We start from the raw sequence: 18667 nt of genomic DNA on the forward strand, positions 1-18667 counted from the left end.
TTATGGATGTCCCTTCTTTTAGGGGAGTGTCATGCAGGCGCCTTCGAACAAAGAGAAATAGGGCAGAAGGGTCTCTCCAACCAAGGAAGCGTCTGAGAATGTATGGAGCAGAGTTGCTGTGCTGGCATCAAAAAGGCTCACTTGTCCCCCTTCGCAGTTGAGAGAGACACGGATCCTCCTGGGCTCCTCAGTCAGAACCAGTTTAGAGCGTTTTGATCGAGATGCGGCCCTGTATCTCCCTCCCCATTTCCCAACTTGCCAGTGCTTGGTATCCTCATCATCATTGGCAACCCCAACACTCCATCCTCCTTTACCTCCTACAATAACTTCCCAGAAATGTCTTCCTGTGGAGAACTCCTCATAGCCAAAGACATCAGCAGGATCTACAAATCTCTTAACTCTTTTGACACTTTTCCGATCTTCAGAGAATTCAAGGAGGTCAGAATCGCCTCTATCTGGATCCAGAGTTACATTCTCTGCAAGGAGGAAGAGAAGGAAGGAGAAAAACAAGAGCTTCAGCTGCAGGGCCTGGTTTGTGTCTTCACCCCCAAGAGCTTAACCCTCTTGTGTGAATGGAGTTCAGCTTCCAAACACCGCCCCCTCCCAGGATTGGAAGACACATTGTTCTTTTAAACAACACCTAAGCATTGCCTGGTCAAGAGTCCTCAACTTTGTCAACTGTAAGACTTGTAGACTTCAACTAACAGAATTCCAATGGCTGATCTGACTGCTATTGTCCAGGTCCCTCTGCTCCCTTTTCTCCAAGCACTCAGGCTCTCCCACTGTCTTAGTCCCATCCTCTTTTAACTGCCGGCCACAGAGTGGAGGCAACCCTGATGCTCCAACTTTGCTATTTGCTTTGACCCAAAGGACCTAATTTCTGCTCCCAAAGACCTGGTCTCTCACCAACTTATAGTCAGGCAGTAAAATCAAGAGGATGTTATTAGCTTGGTAGGGATTCAAGATTCCTTTCACTCCCAGGTCATATTTTCCCATTTGTCCAGGTATTTCATTCTACACCAAGATTGGCTTCAGTTTTTTAGATTACCGTATTTTTCAGAGTATAAGATGCACCAGAGTATAAGACACAGCTTATACTTTTGGGGGGATAAAATAGGGGGAAAAAAATCTGCCTACCAGGTATTCATCTGGCTATCGTCCTTAGTCTGGTCAGCTTCAGCACATTAGTTTGCTGGTTTTTTATCCCCTGCTTGGAGATAAAAAACAGCTTCTAAGGCACAGCTGAGAGGAAGCAGCAATGAGAAAAGCAGGCAAAGCTTCACTCGGCTGGTACCTGGTTAGGGCTGGAAAAAGCTTCTAAAGAACAGCTGAGAGTCAGAGCAAAGCAGGGAGACCGCTTCACTCGTGGGGAGTTGGGGGAGCAGGCAAAGCTAGCCTGAGTTCCGCTGCCTGGGATCCACGTGGGCTGCCACGTGGTTCCCCACCGGCTCCGGATGGAGAAAGCAGCTTCCAGCCTTCACTCACCCTCACTCTCTGCTCTGTTGGATCACCGGCAGTTCGCTTACCCCGCCCACTCCCCATCTATTGCTGCCTCCGATGGCTAGAGGAAAAAAAAACTTCATCAACCCTTCATAGCGCTCCACCTCTTCCAGAAGATCAGGCAGAGCAAGAGGCAGAACAGAACAGAACAGAACAGAACAGAACAGAACAACCGCTTGATTTGGCCAAATGTGATCAGTCACACAAGGAATTTTTCTCCACTGCATTAACTAATATTGTACATATTGGCAAGTAATAGTTCATAAATCATATAATCATTAAAGTTTACTGGATCATCATAGTCTTATATAGTAATTAATCCTATATTTTTCTTTTTGATCTATTATGTTTCTCTTCACGTTACTGGCATCAGAGCTTAAAATAGCAAGGAAATCCAATTCCTATAACTCATATTTACCTTCCTGTAGTTGAAGTCCACTTTCCAGAGTATCTGGGGAAGAAAAGGGAGGAATTCAGCATCTCATCCCTGGAATTGGAGCAACAGAAGGGCCTCCCTCAGATTCCCTGGTTTGCTTTCCTTGGCCTCAGATCAGGAAATAAGGAATAGGGAAAGCTACAAGCCAGAATGTCATTGGTGGCTATATATATATTCCATCCGGTATAAATATATACTACTATATATGCACCTCAGTGGTGCAGTGGACTAAAGTGCTATTAAGTGCTAGCACTTAGCTGCCAGCTGCCTGCAATTAGTGCAAGTTCAAATCTCACCAGGCTCAAGGTTGACTCAGCCTTCCATCCTTTCGAGGTAGGTAAATTGAGGACCCGGATTGTGGGGCCAATAAGCCAACTTTGTATAGAACAACACCGCTTGGGGGGGGGCAAAGCCCTAATAAGCAGGTATATAGAAAAAAGTATGCAGGCTATTGCTATAATGCATTGGAAGCCGCCCTGAGTCTACGGAGAAGGGTGGCATATAAATTGGACTAATAAATAATAAAAATAAATAAATAAATTCCATATACAGGTAGTCCTCAAGTTACAACTATTTTTTTAGTGACGTTATAGCAGCACTGACAAAGGAGCTTTATGATCAGTTCTCACACTTATGACGGTTGCAGCCTCCCCAGTCCCGTGATCAAAATTTGGGCACTTGGGAACCAGCTTGTATTTACGATGGTTGCAGCATCCCATGATTCTGGGATTGTCCTCTTCAACCTTCCTGGGGAGCTTCTGACACGCAAAATCAATGCATGAATCCAGATTCATTTATCAACCACGATTCACTTAAGTGCCGTCATTTTCTGAATAACTGTGGCAAAAAAGTTCGTAAAATGGGGCACTGCTCACTTAACAACTGCCTTGCTTAGCCACAGAAATTTTCAGCTCAACGGAGGTCGTAAGTCAAGAACTACCTGTATGTATTCCATTATACTTTGTGGAAACTTATTCTGCTTCCCCAGTGATCAGGGCATATGGATTTGGGCCAGGGGTGGGTTCCACTTACCTTCGCTACCGGTTCACAATGTGCGTGCGTGTGCAGAGTGTCTGTGATGATGTCCAGGTGGATGGGCGGAGCCTCCCGCCACCGCTACTACCAGTTTGCAAGATCCAGAGCGAACCGGTAGGAACCCATCACTGATTTGGGCTACGAAGACTACAGGTAGTCTCCATTTACAATCCTAACTGAGACACTGATCCTGAAATCGATCCCTCTTTGATCCATGTGACATTGACCCAGAATCTCTCTTGGATGCTCAAAATGTCATCCAGTGTAAAACCTCAGCGGCTGTTTTTTACCTCTCAGTTTTTTCATGGCACTTTTCAGAAGCACAGTCATATCCCTGTAATCCCAGATTGTCCACTTTGGCTCTAGAAGTAAATCCACCGGATTCTCATATGTTTCCTTAGCCTGGTACCTGGCAAGACAAAATAACAGAATAACAGAGTTGGAAGGGACCTTGTAGGTCATCTAGTCCAGCATCCCCCCCAACCACCCAAGCAGGAGACCCCACATTGTTTCTGACAGGTGGCAGTCCAGCCTCTTCTTGAAAACTTCCAGTGATGAAGCTCCCACTACTTCTGGAGGGAAGCTGTTTCATTGCTTGATTGTCCTCAGTCAGAAAATTTCTCCTCATTTCTAAATTGAATCTCTCCTTGATCAGTTTCCATCCATTATTCCTTGCCTGGCCTTCAGGTGCTTTGGAAAACAGATTGACCCCCTTCTCTCTCTGACAGACCCTCAGATATTGGAACACTCTCTCCAGAATGTGTGCATTGGGCTGTTCCATGCCTTGTATTTATGTGGTGCCTGGTTGTGTATGGCTTTTAATTGTTAAGTGGGGTGTTGATGGACAGCTATGAAGTCATTGATTGTCGTTTTCTTGTGTTGCCCTGTCCTCAGATCCTAAGTACCTGGTAAGATGGTGGGAAATCAGCACTCCTGTTGACTGACAAGGGCCCTGTTTCCCAGGCTTCAGTCATTTCTCTGGCTAGCTATTCAAATATAGGCACCATGTGCGACTCAGTGGATCCTGATCCAGAACTGCACTCATCCACCTTCATCAACTTAAACAAGAGATCTAGTAGAGGCAACTAAGTTCCAATTTTGGGCTCCCTACTCTTCAAAATTCTTGTGAATCTCTTGGCCAAAACAATGGATTTGTCAGAGTTTGCAGCAATCCAACCAGCACACAAGTAAATAATTCAGCAGGATTCATTTATAGAAGAAACTTCTTTATATACAATAATATAGAGCATGATGCATGTATACAATACCCATGCAGTAGAAGCCAGAACCAGAATAACCAGAACTCAGAAACACAGAAGCTATATTGCAAGGACAAAGTAACTTTTATAGATATATACAGATCAGTCAAGCTAAGCCCCGCCCAGGCTCCGAGCCATCTCCCGTGGCTCACAATAGATCCTGTTTGTTAGTCACCAAACAGTTCCCATTGGCTGTCTTGTTGTTATGGCTATTCCAGCTCATAATTTCTTATACACTGACAGGATTGTATCTGACCAAATGACTGATGACTAATATGGGTGAGGTAGATAAACAATTAGAAGATGGATATAACAGTCAAACTGATATTCATAGATTAAACCAGTGGTTCCCAAAGTGGACGGGATGAATTAGGGGGCGCTAAGAGGCAACGGGGGTTCACAACCCAAAGCTCAGATCATCAGACTGGCCATTGCACATGTGTGCATCAGAAACTGAAAGTGTGTTTCCCGGGGCGCGCATGCCACTGGGCAGCTCCTCTTACCATGCGTGTGAGGCTGAACTCTTGGATGCTCTCTTATTGCTCTCCTTGCTTGCTATCGGTCACTGGTTGCCCGAACCACTCGGCCCAGGCCCAGCTACTCCACTCCTCGCCCACTTGACTGCCGTTGCCTTCCTAACTTTTGGTAAGTTGCAGGTGGGCTGCCGCAGATGGGCGGGAGGGGCTGGGGAGCAGCATGCCTGGCTGGCTGCGGCCACCAGTGACGTGCTGCCCAGGAAGGAGGAGGGCTGTGGGGGTGGAGGGAGGCCTAGGGAGGACAGCAGGCCTGGCTGGCCGCCGCCAGTGCCATGCTGCCCAGGATCAAGGTAAGCTGCCACGCGGGGTGGGGGTGGGCAGGCCTGCCTGACTGGCTGGCTGCATACTAGCCATTCTGGGAAGGCCTCTGGTGACATCAGGGTTGGCAGCAAAGCTCCCGATTTCACCAAATGCCTCTTTCTTACTGTGGTAAGGGGATGGGCCACCTGCAGCACTTGCTTGAAGCTGGTTTGGGAAGACAAAAAACACAGCCAAATTAGGCGGGACACCCCCCAACCCAGATCCCTCCAAACTGGTCACCCTTCGGTAGCCCTTCGGGGGGGGGGGTGTCTTGCCTAATTCGGCTGCGTTTTTCCCCTTTCCAAACCAGCTCCAAGCAAGCGCTGCAGGTGATGGCGCAAGAACTTTTGAAATTTGCGCACCGCAGCCCGTCCCTGTACAACGGTAAGAAAGAGGCATTTGGAGAAATCGGGAGCTTTGCCGCAGACCCCGATATCACCAGAGGCCTTCCCGGGATGGCTAGTATGTGGCCAGCCATGCCTGCCACCCCCCTGCCGAGGATCCAGGTGGGCTGCTGTGTGTGGGGGGGCTGTTGCCGCTGTCATTGCCACTGCCGGGGTTCCACCAGGAAAGCCAGGGCCAGTATCAGTAAGAGTTGGAAGGGACCTTGGAGGTCATCTAGCAACCCCCTTCTCACGCAGAAGGACTATACTAGGGATTTGAACCACGTTTTAATTCTAGACACCCCTGTCTCCTCAGGTGTTGGAGCGTTGGGGGGGGGGTGCTTTTCAAGGAGCCACAAGTGGGGCTGAGAGCAGAGTCATTCTGACAGTGTCTTTTAAAATTGCTTGGAAGAGCAATTTTTTCCCTAACAATAATGGTTTGTATCCGGTAGAATAAAACATATGCCTGGAAAAGGTACTTGCAAAACGTGAACAGAAGGAAAAGGAAGGCAGGACTGGACTCATTATCAGTAGCTAGGAGTTCATTGTTATCAGTGACTCCCACTGATTCTAAACTCATTTTAAGACTGGGATTGGTGACTACTGAAATTTATTTATTTATTTATTTATTTGATTTGATTTCTATACCGCCCTACTCCCGAAGGACTCAGGGCGGTGCACAGCCAATCAATAAAACACATACATACAAAATTTAAAAGTAGAATAAAATCAAATTAAATAATTTTGGCCCCGACAAATTTAAAACCCCAAACTTTTAAAACCAATTTAAAATTGAATGTATAAAATACTAAAAGATATTTAAAAATTAAAAATCTTTTATAAAAGAGGGAGAAAATTAGGCCAGGCCCGCCTGGTGAAATAGTAAGGTCTTTAAAGCGCGGCGGAAGGTGCGAAGATCCGGGATCCTCCGTATCTCTGGGGGGAGCTCGTTCCAGATAGTAGGTGCTCCCACAGAGAAGGCTCTCCCCCTGGGGGCTGCCAGTCGGCATTGTTTGGCTGATGGCACCCGGAGGAGCCCCTCTCTATGGGAGCGTACCGGCCAGTGGGAGGCTATTGGCGGTAGTAGGCGGTCCCGCAAGTACCCAGGTCCTAAGCCATGGAGCGCTTTAAAGGTGGTAACCAAAACCTTGAAGCGCACCCGGAAGACCACCGGGAGCCAGTGCAGCTCGCGCAGGAGGGGTGTTACATGGGAACGCCATGTCGCTCCCATTACCACCCACGCGGCCGCACTCTGCGCCAGTTGGAGCCTCCGGATGCTCCTCAAGGGGAGCCCCATGTAGAGAGTGTTGCAATAGTCCAGGCGGGAGGTGACGAGGGCATGAGTGACCATGTGTAGCGAGTCCCGATCCAGAAAGGGAGGCAACTGGCGAATCAGGCGAACCTGATGAAAAATCCTCCCGGTCATGGCCGTCAAGTGCTCTTCTAAAGACAGCCGTGAATCCAGGAGGACGCCCAAGTTGCGAGCCCTCTCCGTGGGGGCCAATGATTCGCCCCCAATAGTCAGTGATGGCGTCAACTGGCTATATCGGGACGTTGGAAACCACAGCCACTCGGTCTTGGATGGGTTGAGCCTGAGCCTGTTCCTCCCCATCCAGATCCGTACGGCCTCCAGGCACCAGGACATCACTTCAAGGGCATCGTTGGGGTGATCCGGGGTGGAGATGTACAGCTAGGTGTTGTCAGCGTACTGATGGTACTCCACCCCGAAACCACAGATGATCTCGCCCAGCGGCTTCACATAAATGTTGAACAGGAGAGGCGAGAGGACCGACCCTTGCGGCACCCCACATATGAGGGGCCTTGGGGTTGACCTCTGTCCCCTTGTCAACACAGACTGCGACCGGTCAGAGAGAAAGGAGGAGAACCACCGCAACACAGTGCCTCCCACCCTTAACTCTTCCAACCGGTGCAGCATGATACCATGGTCGATGGTATCAAAAGCCGCTGAGAGATCTAACAGGACCAGGACAGAGGAGTACCCCCTGTCCTGAGCCCTCCAGAGATCATCAACCAACGCGACCAATGCCGTTTCCGTGCTGTACCCGGGCCTGAAGCCCGACTGGAACAGATCCAGATACGTCGTTTCATCCAGGTGCTGGGGGAGCTGTTGCGCGACCACAGTCTCAACAACCTTCGCCAGAAAGCGAAGGTTGGAGACCGGACGATAATTTACCAACATTGCCAGGTCCAGGGAAGGCTTCTTGAGGAGAGGCCTCACGACCACCTCTTTCAAGGCGGGGGGAAAGTCACTCTCACCCAGCGAAGCGTTTATAATCCCCTGGTGCCAGCCTCATGTCACTTCCCGGGAAGCCAGTACTAACCAAGAAGGACACGGGTCCAATAAACAAGTAGTCACGTTCAGTCTACCCAGAATCCTGTCCATGTCCTCAGGGGTCACAGGATCAAACTCATCCCAGATAACATTCTCAAGACCTGCCCCTGTCTCTCCCCCTGAGACTACCCAGTCGGAGTCCAAATCTTCCCGAATCTGAGTGATTTTGTCATACAGATACTGAACAAAATCCTCGGCTCTACCCTCCAAGGGGTCCTCCCGCGCTTCCTGATGGAGCAGGGAGCGGGTCACCCTAAAGAGGGCGGCCGGGTGATTATCTGATGACGCAATAAGAGCAGCAAAATAGCTACATTTCACTGCTTTTATCGCCACTAAGTAATTCCTAATGTGGGATCTTACTAGTGTCCGGTCAGATTCGGAAAGACTGGCCCTCCAACTACTCTCTAGGCGTCTTTTCCGGCGCTTCAACTCCCTCAGCTCCTCGGTAAACCAAGGAGCCAATTGAGGTCGGCGCCGGGTCAGAGGCCGCAAAGGCACGACCCGATCCAGAGCTCCAGCAGCCGCCCTATCCCAGGCGGCCACCAGGTCTCCAGTCGAGGCATGTGCCAGAACCTCAGGAAATGGCCCAAGCTCCGTCTGGAATCTGTCAGGTTCCATCAGGCGCCTGGGGCGGAACCATCTTACCGGCTCCGCCTCCCTGCGGCAGGGTGCAGCGGTTCGAAAGTCGAGACGAAGGAGAGAGTGATCTGACCATGACAAGGGTTCAGTGACTATGTCCCCTATCTCAAGATCCCTCAACCACTGTACAGAGACAAAAACCAGATCCAGCGTGTTTCCCCCTGTGTGGGTAGGGCCATGAATTAACTGGGTCAGGTCCATAGCTGTCATGGAAGCCATGAACTCCCGAGCCATCTCCGACGTCTCACCCACGGACAGCAGGTTGAAATCCCCCATGACCATAAGCCTAGGGGTATCAACCGCCACCGCGGCGATGACGTTGAGTAGCTCGGGCAGGGCTGTTGCCACGTGGCAGGGAGCCAGGTATGTGATCAGCAAACCCATCTGAACCCCATGACCCATGAAATTAAGTATTCAACACTGGTCTCAGAAATCTTTGAGAATCTGCAGAGGTGAAGACATTAGGTGGCCATCAGTCATTACTTTAGTGATGAACTCAAAGAGATCAAGCACGACATTGCTTATTTATCAGAACTGTTTGCAAAGTTCAATGAAGTGAATTTGCAGTTGCAAGGAAATGAGGTCAATCTTATTAAGGCCAAATCTGATCTCATCTCTACGTTTATTTCAAAGTTAACTCTATTCAAGCGCAATATAGGCCATCGCGAGCTATACCAATTTCCGAGCTTGTCCGAGCTAGAAGAGAAAGGTGGGATACAAGATGATGATCTGCAAGTTTTTTGTGACCATTTGGACATTCTGCATAAAGATACGTCTGAGCAATATCAGGATCTTCTTTTGATGGAAATTCCAGATTGGGTGATATATCCATTTTCAGATACTGAGGAAGATGGGGTAGTGGAGGATCAACTAATAGAGTTGAAAAATGACATTGAGCTGAAGCCAAAGTTTAAGAAATCGTACCAAGAGTTTTGATTACAGAAGGAAATTTCTGATCGCTATCCTGCACTATGGACAGTGGTTAAGAAGCTCCTTGTTTCATTTCCAACATCATATTTGGTGGAACGTGGTTTCAGTGTGGTCATCCAACTTCTCTCCAAGCAGAGAAATCGACTCCAGATTACTGAACATCGTGATTTAAGACTCCTGCTAAGTGGCTTAAAACCAGACATTGGGAAACTGGTATCACTTCATCAATCCCATCCATCACATTAAGAATTTACTGAACAATGAAGTAGTTACTAAATTTTACTGAGTTTACTAAGTTAGTAGTTGCTGAGGTTCTTGATAAATGATTATCAGACTTTGAAAACCTGGTATCACTGGATCATGTTCAACAATTTTGTTGAATTAACAAATGATTTTTAAATTGGATTTTGAATAAATGTGCAATTAATTGTTACAGTTTTGTATTTTACTGTTACTATCTTCCTTAGTGGGTCGTGCAAACCGCTATTCCGAACAATGCTATTTATAAGGGGTGGGGGTGGGGGGCACTGAGGATGAGTTTGTAGCACCAAGGGGGCGGTGGACTGAAAAAGTTTGGGAACCACTGGATTTAACTAATGCAATGTAATTTAATAGAGACAAATTCAGTTACAAGTAACCTTCAGTTTATGACTATTTGTTAGCAACCAGTTACAATAGCTCTCAAAAAACTGACTTACAACCATTTTCCCACTTAACATCTGTCACAGTGTCCCTGTATTCACAATTCGGGTGCTTGGCAACCGAACATAATAATTGATCAGATCAAATATTGCTAATTATATTGTGTTGAGGTTGTCTGAGGAAATGCCTAAAAATCCCTGAAATACAGTACGTTGTCTTTACAATAAAATACTGCGAAATAAAGAAAGACCTTTCCAAAATAGGAAAACTGCTGGAGGAGCTGCTGATCTCTGAATCTGTAAAGAAAAGGGTGGATTTACTTACTTCTTCAAGATGCTTCCAATGTCCTGAAAAATAAAGAGAGGAAGCACTGAAAGGAGCCATTTCCTAGGCAGAAAATTAAATTCTTACAGTCACAAAATACATAAGTGAAATGTCTGTACAGCCAGACACTAATAGACATACAAAATACTTCCATTTTTTAAAAAAAATCCATTGCTCTTTCCCCCCAACTTTTAGAGTGGTATTGTTTTTACTTTCTTGTCTAAGAAAAATTAGACCCCGGTTAAATCCAACACAATTACAGAAGATATATATTTATATGTAAAACATGATAGCAAAAAGAAAAGACTATTTGAAAAACAAAATAGTGCATCAATAGGATAAAAAAATCCCCTGCATTTATGCTTCCAGAATGAAGGCACTTTGGAAAATCCAGGTGGTTATAATACTTTGGAGAAGGTGATCAGTGTTGAGTTTCTCCTTGGCCTGGAGATTAAGGGGAGGGGGAGACCCTACAAAGAACACCCACCAACACATCCTCCAATATAGGATAGGAACCCTAAGCAGGCATTCCTAAAATCGTGAAGAATATATAGACAATTGACCAGAACTTTGAATTCCTGCTTTTTCTGAATTACATTATGTATCCCTAATATTAGCCATTACAGGTAGTCCTTGACTAAACAGTTCATTTAGTGACCGTTCAAAGTTACCACGGCACTGAAAAAAATTCTTTATGATCATTTTTCACACTTAAGGCTCTTGCAGAAAAAGAGGATACAGAATACTATAAAATTTGGTATAGATGGTATGAGTGGTTGGAGGAAAGGAAAAATGAAGAAGAAAAATAAGGGGGAGATAAAGAAATGTCCAAAAATAATAGGGAAAATTGGTAAAATACAATTTAGTGATTGAAATGAAAAAGAGAAATATATTGTAAATGAAATGATGGGGACAGATAGTAATTTGGAATAAGATGAAGTAAAATTTGTGGAAATAGTAAATAATAAGGAAGGACCACTATGAAAAAGCTGTAAAAAGAGTCTTGTATATAAGTGTTGTATGTCTTGTATTGTTTCACTGTGTTATAAACTTTTTTTTTTTTTAAAAAGACTCTTGCAGCATCCCCATGGTCACATGATCAAAATTCAGCCACTTGGCAACCGATTCATATTTATGACAGTTGCAGCGTCCTGGGGTCATGTGATCACCATTAGTGACCTTCTGACAAGCAAAGTCAATGCGGAAGCCGGATTCATTTAACAAACGTGTTATTAACTTAACCACTGGAGAGATTCACTTAACAACAGCGGCAAGAAAGGTCGTAAAATGGGGCAAAATTCACTTAACAACTGTTTCACTCAGCAACAGAAATTTCGAGCCCAAGTGTGCTGATATGTCAAGGACTACCTGTAGTCTTCATACCTTCCAGTTTCCTTTCCATAGAAAGAGTCAAAAAGTTTAGTAAATGAAGAGTTGAAAAAAAGATTTTCAACTTGACCAAATGCAGCCAGAATCCTACATGCAGACATGAACATATATATCAATCCCCACAAGAGAAAAATGGATGGAAAAAGTGGAGCTAGAAAAAACGAAAAAATTGACGGCTTTAATTCGATATAACCTGTTGTTTCTGAACTGCTGCTTCTTGGAAGCTGCTTCTAAACTTTGTGCTCGACATAGAAAAAGATGAATTCTTGATGCTTGGTTTTGCTTATTAGACTAATCTGTTTTTATAGACATGGCTAATAATTACTAAATATGCAAAATTAAAACGTTGAGGCTGTAATTTTATTTTGTATTTTACTATGCAGAAAAAAAGTTGAGAGACTTTTTTTTCTTTTTCCTTTATCCTACACATCTTTCCCACTCTTTTCCTTCTCCATTTCCCTATTTTCTTTATTTCCATTGGTACTTTTCACTATTATAATTTTGATTAAATTTATGAAAGAAAAAAAAAGGAAAGAGTCAGAAAGAGTATTCTATGGAGGGGCTAAAGAATGCAGAGAGGAGCAATGAAGATGGTAAGAGGCCAGGAAGTCAAACCATACAATGAATGGCTAAGGGAACTCGATATGCTTAGCCTAAGGAAGAAAAGGCTTAGGGGAGACACAACCGCCATCTTCCAACACTTGAAGGGCTCTCATAGGGAAAAGGGGTGGAAGCTCATCTGGAGATGCAAGCTAAAATAAGGAAGAATTTCCTGACAGTGACAAATATTTATCAGTGGAACAGCCTGCCTCCCTGAGTTTTGGGTGCTCCATCACTGGAGGATTCCAATAATAGTTTGGACAACCATTTTGGGGGATGGTTATAAGGTCCCCTGCCTTGAGTAGAAGATTGGACCAGAAGACCTCCAAGGACCCTTCCAGCACTAGGATTCTATGATCTCAACTTCCTGCCTCACCTGTAAGAGTTTGCTGGCTGGCTGCTGAAGCTTCTCTTCTATCTCCTGGATGAGATGGTCAAGAGAGCCCAGTTCCTCCATGTGCTTGGCCAAACCCTTCTCCTTTCTTGCCATAATATCCTTCTCCGTTTCTTCCATTTGAGTCAACAGAAGCTTCTCCTGTCCTTCTAACCAGAGTTGTAGCTCTCTGAATTCAGCCACTACATTTTTTTTCACTTCTTTGATGAGGTCCTAGGACAAGAAAGAGAAAAAGCAAAAGGCATATTTTTATTTTTATTGTTTTACTTAATTATTTTTTCTTTTCTTTTAATTGTTATAATAATTAAACAGATTCCTTGAAGAATCCAGAAGTGAGGTGGGAGAATATCCAAAGGAGACAAAAAACCCATTTGATATTAAAAAGAGTAGGGGGGGAAAGCGGGTTTTTTTTTAAAAAAAGCTCTAGTTTAATGACCTGTCATGAAAATCTTCTTGGCAATCAGGGATTCCAAAAAAAGAGATAGAAAAATGTTTGAGTTCACAATTTTTTCAATAGGATGAAATACGGTTTGCATTAATTTATTAAACAAAACAAACCCATTGTATAAAAGATGGCTCGTGGGATAGGGGCACTTAACCCAACTGTGACTCATTCAGCCAATGGTGACACCTTAGTCCCCAGGTTAAGACCAAGTTCTGTGCCCTAACACCATCTTTAACTTGAATTTCATTTAAGTCAGAATTTGTACTAAAAGACAGGCTGCCTAATATCGAGGATGGCAGACGGTGTTTTCCTTCCTATTAGCTCAGAAGCTCTTCATCCTTGGATCAATACTTACAAGCATCTCCTGCACTGTTTGCTCTGTGTCTCCTTTGTATGTAGCTATTTTTTCTTTCTCCTCCTTCTGAGCCTTCAGGCAATCCTCCACCTTGATCTGAAAAATACAAGTTTTGAGTTTCTTTTCCGTAAAGAATTACATCGGAGGGAAGACCCAGTTAGAAGATATATGTAAGCGTCAAATACAGGGCAGTTGGCAAGCGTCCAAATTTTGATCATGTGACCACAGAATGCTGCAATGATCATAAGGGTGAAAAACATTATGTCACTTTTTTTATTGTCGTCGTAACTTTGAACAGTCACTAAACGAATGGTTTTAAGTCGAGGACTACCTGTAATGGCATTAAAGTGAGCTAACTGAGTCTCCTGGTTGCAGTCATCCAGAAGCATCACTGAGAAATGAACGTTTGGCCTGATCCAGCAGGAGTGTTTTTCGGGGTCTGCACTCAAGACTTTGGAAGAATGATAATTTCGTTCTAGAGCAAATGTGGAAAGGGAGCTGGCAAAGGGAGCCTATTTTGCCCTACAGGCAATTTCCCTTGCTAAGCAAGACAGTTAAGTGATGTTCTTGCTGCAGTTGTTTTTTTTAAAAAAATAATATTTATTAAATTTTCAAACATTAAAATATACAGTACAAAAAATAGAAAAGAACAAAAAATAAAAAACTATAACATACAACAAAAACAAACACATCAAAACCTAAGCACTAGTAACAGCTTTTCTATATCAGTATCTCTATCCTAATTAACTTCCATATACAAATTCTACTTCTATCTGTCTTAACTTACATCCTTATCTAAGTTACAGTATCTTCTATTCACAATTCGGTTTCGTAACAAAATATCGCTTATATTTTAGATTTACTCTCCAGCCAGGAATACCATCTATTCCAAATTAAATAGTCCTTGGGGTCTTCCCTTTTTTTAATTTCCATAGATAATCTGTCCATTTCTGCGCAGTCATAATTTTTTAAAATTATAAATTGGTCTGGGGGGATATCCGGTTGTTTCCAATTTTGTGCTATGGCAAGTCTACACGCAGTTAGTATGTATAATGTGATATATTGTAATTTTTTTCCATTTTCTTTTCTTAAATACTGAGGAGGAATAGTTTTTTTTCTATCCTCCACCCAGTTATCTCTTCCAGCCATTTTTTTATCTTCCACCAAAATTTCCTAATCTTAGGGCAGGTCCACCACATGTGGTAGAAGGTCCCTTGGCTATGGCCGTACCTCCAACAATCCGGGGACCTGTTTTGAGAACATCCTTGCCAATCTCGCTTGTGGCAGGTGCCATCGGTAAAACATCTTATAAAGATTCTCCTTGTAAGCAGCTGACATTGTTAGTTTATAGTTTCTCTCCCATAATTTATCCCATTGAGCCAAATGAATGTTATAGCCAAAATTTCTTGCCCAGCTCATCATTGTTTCCTTCACGGTTTCTTCTTCCATTTTAAATTTTAACAGATAATTATACATTTTTGTGATCATTTTTTCTCCTGGTCCTAATAATATCTTATCCAATTCCAATTGTTCTCTGTGTATACCATATTGTTCCCTGTCTTTTTTATATTTTGTCCTAATTTGCAAATATGGCCACCAGTCAATTTTTATTCCTTGTTTTTTTTAATCCTGTTCTGTTTTTAAATTTCCAAGGTCTTGCTAGAGTTGTTAAGTGAATCACTGCAGTTGTTCACTTTTAGTAACACAGTTGTGAAGCGATTCTGGCTTCCCAATTGACTTTGCTTGTAAGGAGGTCACTAAACGAATAGTTGTAAATCAAAGACTATGGTAAATCTGTCTTCAAAAAAATTGCAGCCACAGAGGATAAAGCAGGAGGTGAAGGTCTCAGGTTGGAATTAGGGAAGTTTGTTGAAGGAATGGCCGAGGCAGAAAGTTGCAGAGGAGTGTAATAAGACCAGGAACCAATGGGTTAACACATAGACATCAACTTTGGAAACTTCTTGCTTATTATAATAATAAAACAAACAGCTCTTTTGATAAGAAAGCTAATTAGCACAAATAGGCAATGTATGAGGAATGTGAATAAAGTAGGCCAGGATCAAATAAAAAAAAACTCCTGTCAAGGAACCTTAATCTTAACCCTATATTTTGAATTTTTACATCGTTCAGGGGTCTTGGCTCCTTTAGCTGCTGAGACCCTTTTGCTGAAGTAGGTCATTAAAAGTCCCTTGAAAGGCCTCTCCAGTCTGATTCTAATTCGCATCTGCGCCAGGCTAAACCCAGTTTGTGGACAACAGAAAAAGTAAATTGGTCCAAGGATTGCCAGGAAGACCAAGGATCTGGATGCCCCTCCGCAGCGATTCCTCCTGGCTGATTCCTACCTGGTATTCCGGGAAAGCCTCCTCCGCAGGGATAACCGAGTGGCCCCTGTGCTCTTTGGATCGGTCGCAGACCACGCAGATGAGGGTCTGGTGGTCCTTACAGAAGAACTTGAGGGGCTCCCGGTGCTTCGGGCAGAGGCTCCCTCCTTCCTCATCCCTAGGACCGCCGCATTGCCTGGCCACTTCCACCATCCGCGCCAGGTGCCTGATGGGGAGGAGGCTGCGGGGCGTGAAGGTCTGCCTGCATTGGGGGCAGGAAGCCTCCAATTCCGACGTCCCCCAACTGCGGGTCAGGCAGCCCCGGCAGAAGTTGTGGCCGCACTCCGGGATGAGCACGGGGTCCTGGAAAAAGTCCAGGCAGATGGAGCAGGTGAGTTCTTCCAGCAAAACGGGAAAGGACGCTTCGGCCGACATCGCCACTTCCTCCGCCAGGACAAAGAAAAAGAAAGTTAAGTTTCGTTTCTTTTCCTCCAAATCAGGTGACCGCCTTTGGGCTGTGCCCAGACGGGAAACCGAAATGAATTGTTGTTGCTCTTGCGGTCAGCCTCGCTGGCTTCTTAAAGGGAAAAAAGTGTTTAAAAACAACACATTGGAGAGAAGCAAACATTCACAGGACGGACCCCCGATCAATTATTATTGGCCCTCCTTCATATGCCTCATCGGACATTGGCGATCATATTGGTGATCCTATTTTTATCAACAGCCGCACGAAAAAGTGCTGCTTTTTAAAATCCTGGGATAAAATCTTTTTTAAAATCTGGGAAGGAGCAAATATTCTTGGGACGGACCCCAATCAGTTACTGATCCAAGTATCCTGCTAGAGGGAAAGATATTGAAAAATCCTGGGGAGAAAGAAACATCCATGGGGCTGATTCACCACCAATTATTATTCAGCCAGCCACTTGTTAAAGGGGGAAATGCTTTTTAAAAAATAGAAAGAACAAACTATTTATGGGACAGAAACGGAATGGAGTAAAGTTGGCATGGCAGAAACTGGGAGAAACCCTTGATAAAACCCCAAAGCCAATGCTGCAATCGATAGGATGTCTCACAGATAAAGGAGAATGTAGAAATTATAATCCTTTCCCTAACTTCTAATATGAATATCTGGCAGAGGAAGACCTGCCTGGACTGTCCCTTTCCCAGCCAGCCAACCAGGAAATGGATGAGGAAAAGCTCTAAAATTGGGCAAAGACTACCTTGTGGAATGTGGAATATGTAGAATTTGGAATGGGATCATTTGCTGGATGGAAATCTTCAAGTTTGACCAATGAGCTCCCTTAAGGCAAAAGATGGATAGAAAGAGCCATTAGGAGTCTCAGGCCAACCTTAAAGGGGGAGGGAATCTGGTGGGTGGAGAACATGTTATAGGCCCTTTGTTCAAAGGCTTTTGGGGGAGGCTTCCTTAGTCACAATGGGCTCCCCAAGGGGACATGGACACTCCCAAGCCCCTTCCTTTATCTTGCCATTTCAGAGGTGGCACCTCATTTATGGAATGTCCTCCCCAGAGACCCTCAGTTGGCACCCACAGTGGCCTCATTTTGGCACCAGGTGAAAACCCTTCTCTGTTGGGAGGGAGGGAGGGAGGGAGGGGAAGGAAGGGAGGGAGGGAGGGAGGGAGGGAGGGATCACTAATATGACTGAGGCTACTATAGTACTACTAAACAGACTTAGGGCTGGAAACTATAGAGACCTAATTTCCATAACATTCACATCTAAATCTCTTTTTGATATCCCATGTTTATGTTGCAGGATAACCTTCAACCTAGGAAGTTTAACATTTTATCATCTAGTGTATTAAAGGGAAGTACTGTATAGCAAAATCCTATCTAATTTTTTAAGTCCGTATTCTTACTAGTAAAATCACTGAAAACATTTCTCTATATCTTGCTGTAGCATCCTTTTTTTTACACTAATGGACACTCTTAGGTAACAATTCTGTTCCTAACTAATTGTTGTCCCCAATTGGGGTCTGAGCCTGGTGCTGAGGCCAATGAAGAATGCCAGACACGAGGTGCAGGTTTTGATTGCTTTTTATTGGGGTACCCCAAGGAAAAGGGCTCCTGGCCAAAATGCCAAGAGAGCCCAGAACAAGGGATGAAGAAAGCTTTATACATTTTCACTAAAGAAGAAGGCAGGACAAGGCGGGATAGTAAGAAATATCATCTAATAAACATTTTAGTAATAATTCTACAATTTGTTCTATTGGTCTCTAGCTGTCCCTATTCCTAAACCTTGGCTAATGAATGCCCCAGGAGTTATCTAATACCCCTTTGATTTGCTGCAGGCCATCTCTATTCCTAACTTTTAGCTGAGGTCTGCAAGTTGCCTAACTCTAGTTACTTTTATAAGCTTTCTAACTACCCAGAATTGTTACAAGGTTTACACATGCATATTTCCTGTGGATTAGCAGTCTTTGTTCTTGCCAGACAGACTCCACAATTACAGGGTTCCTGATTTACTTTCAAGTGGGTGCAAGACCTGGCTTTATTTTAGCAGACGGCCCATCATTCACCCCCCCCTTTGAATCTGAAAACAATTTAATTTTCCAAGATTCACCCAACATCAACACCCCTGTACTGGGAGACCCCTAGCTTGTTTACAGGTGGAAAGGCAAAGCAGAAGGCATTGTAATGCACATCAGGTGGTGGCCCACCAGAAACTTTTGGTGGTCCCTGGAGAAATCTTAGTATTATTGCTGGTGCCTCCTGTTGGAGGAGCTGCAGGCAGTCTCCCTCCTCTCTCTTTCTCTCTCACTCTCTCTCTCTCCCCCCCCTCTCACATCTCTCTTTCTCTCCCTCCCCC

General features: G+C 44.4%; 1 pseudogene; it reads right to left on the reverse strand.

The window, feature by feature from the left end:
- LOC139310085 (zinc finger protein RFP-like) lies at window positions 1-16316 on the reverse strand (annotated as a pseudogene).
- Between the last annotated feature and the right edge of the window lie 2351 nt (window positions 16317-18667).

The sequence above is a fragment of the Pituophis catenifer genome, unplaced genomic scaffold (genome assembly GCF_029215685.1).
Source record: "Pituophis catenifer annectens isolate HBS135680 unplaced genomic scaffold, rPitCat1.0.hap2 SCAF_2, whole genome shotgun sequence".
NCBI classification, from domain to species: Eukaryota; Metazoa; Chordata; class Lepidosauria; order Squamata; family Colubridae; genus Pituophis; species Pituophis catenifer.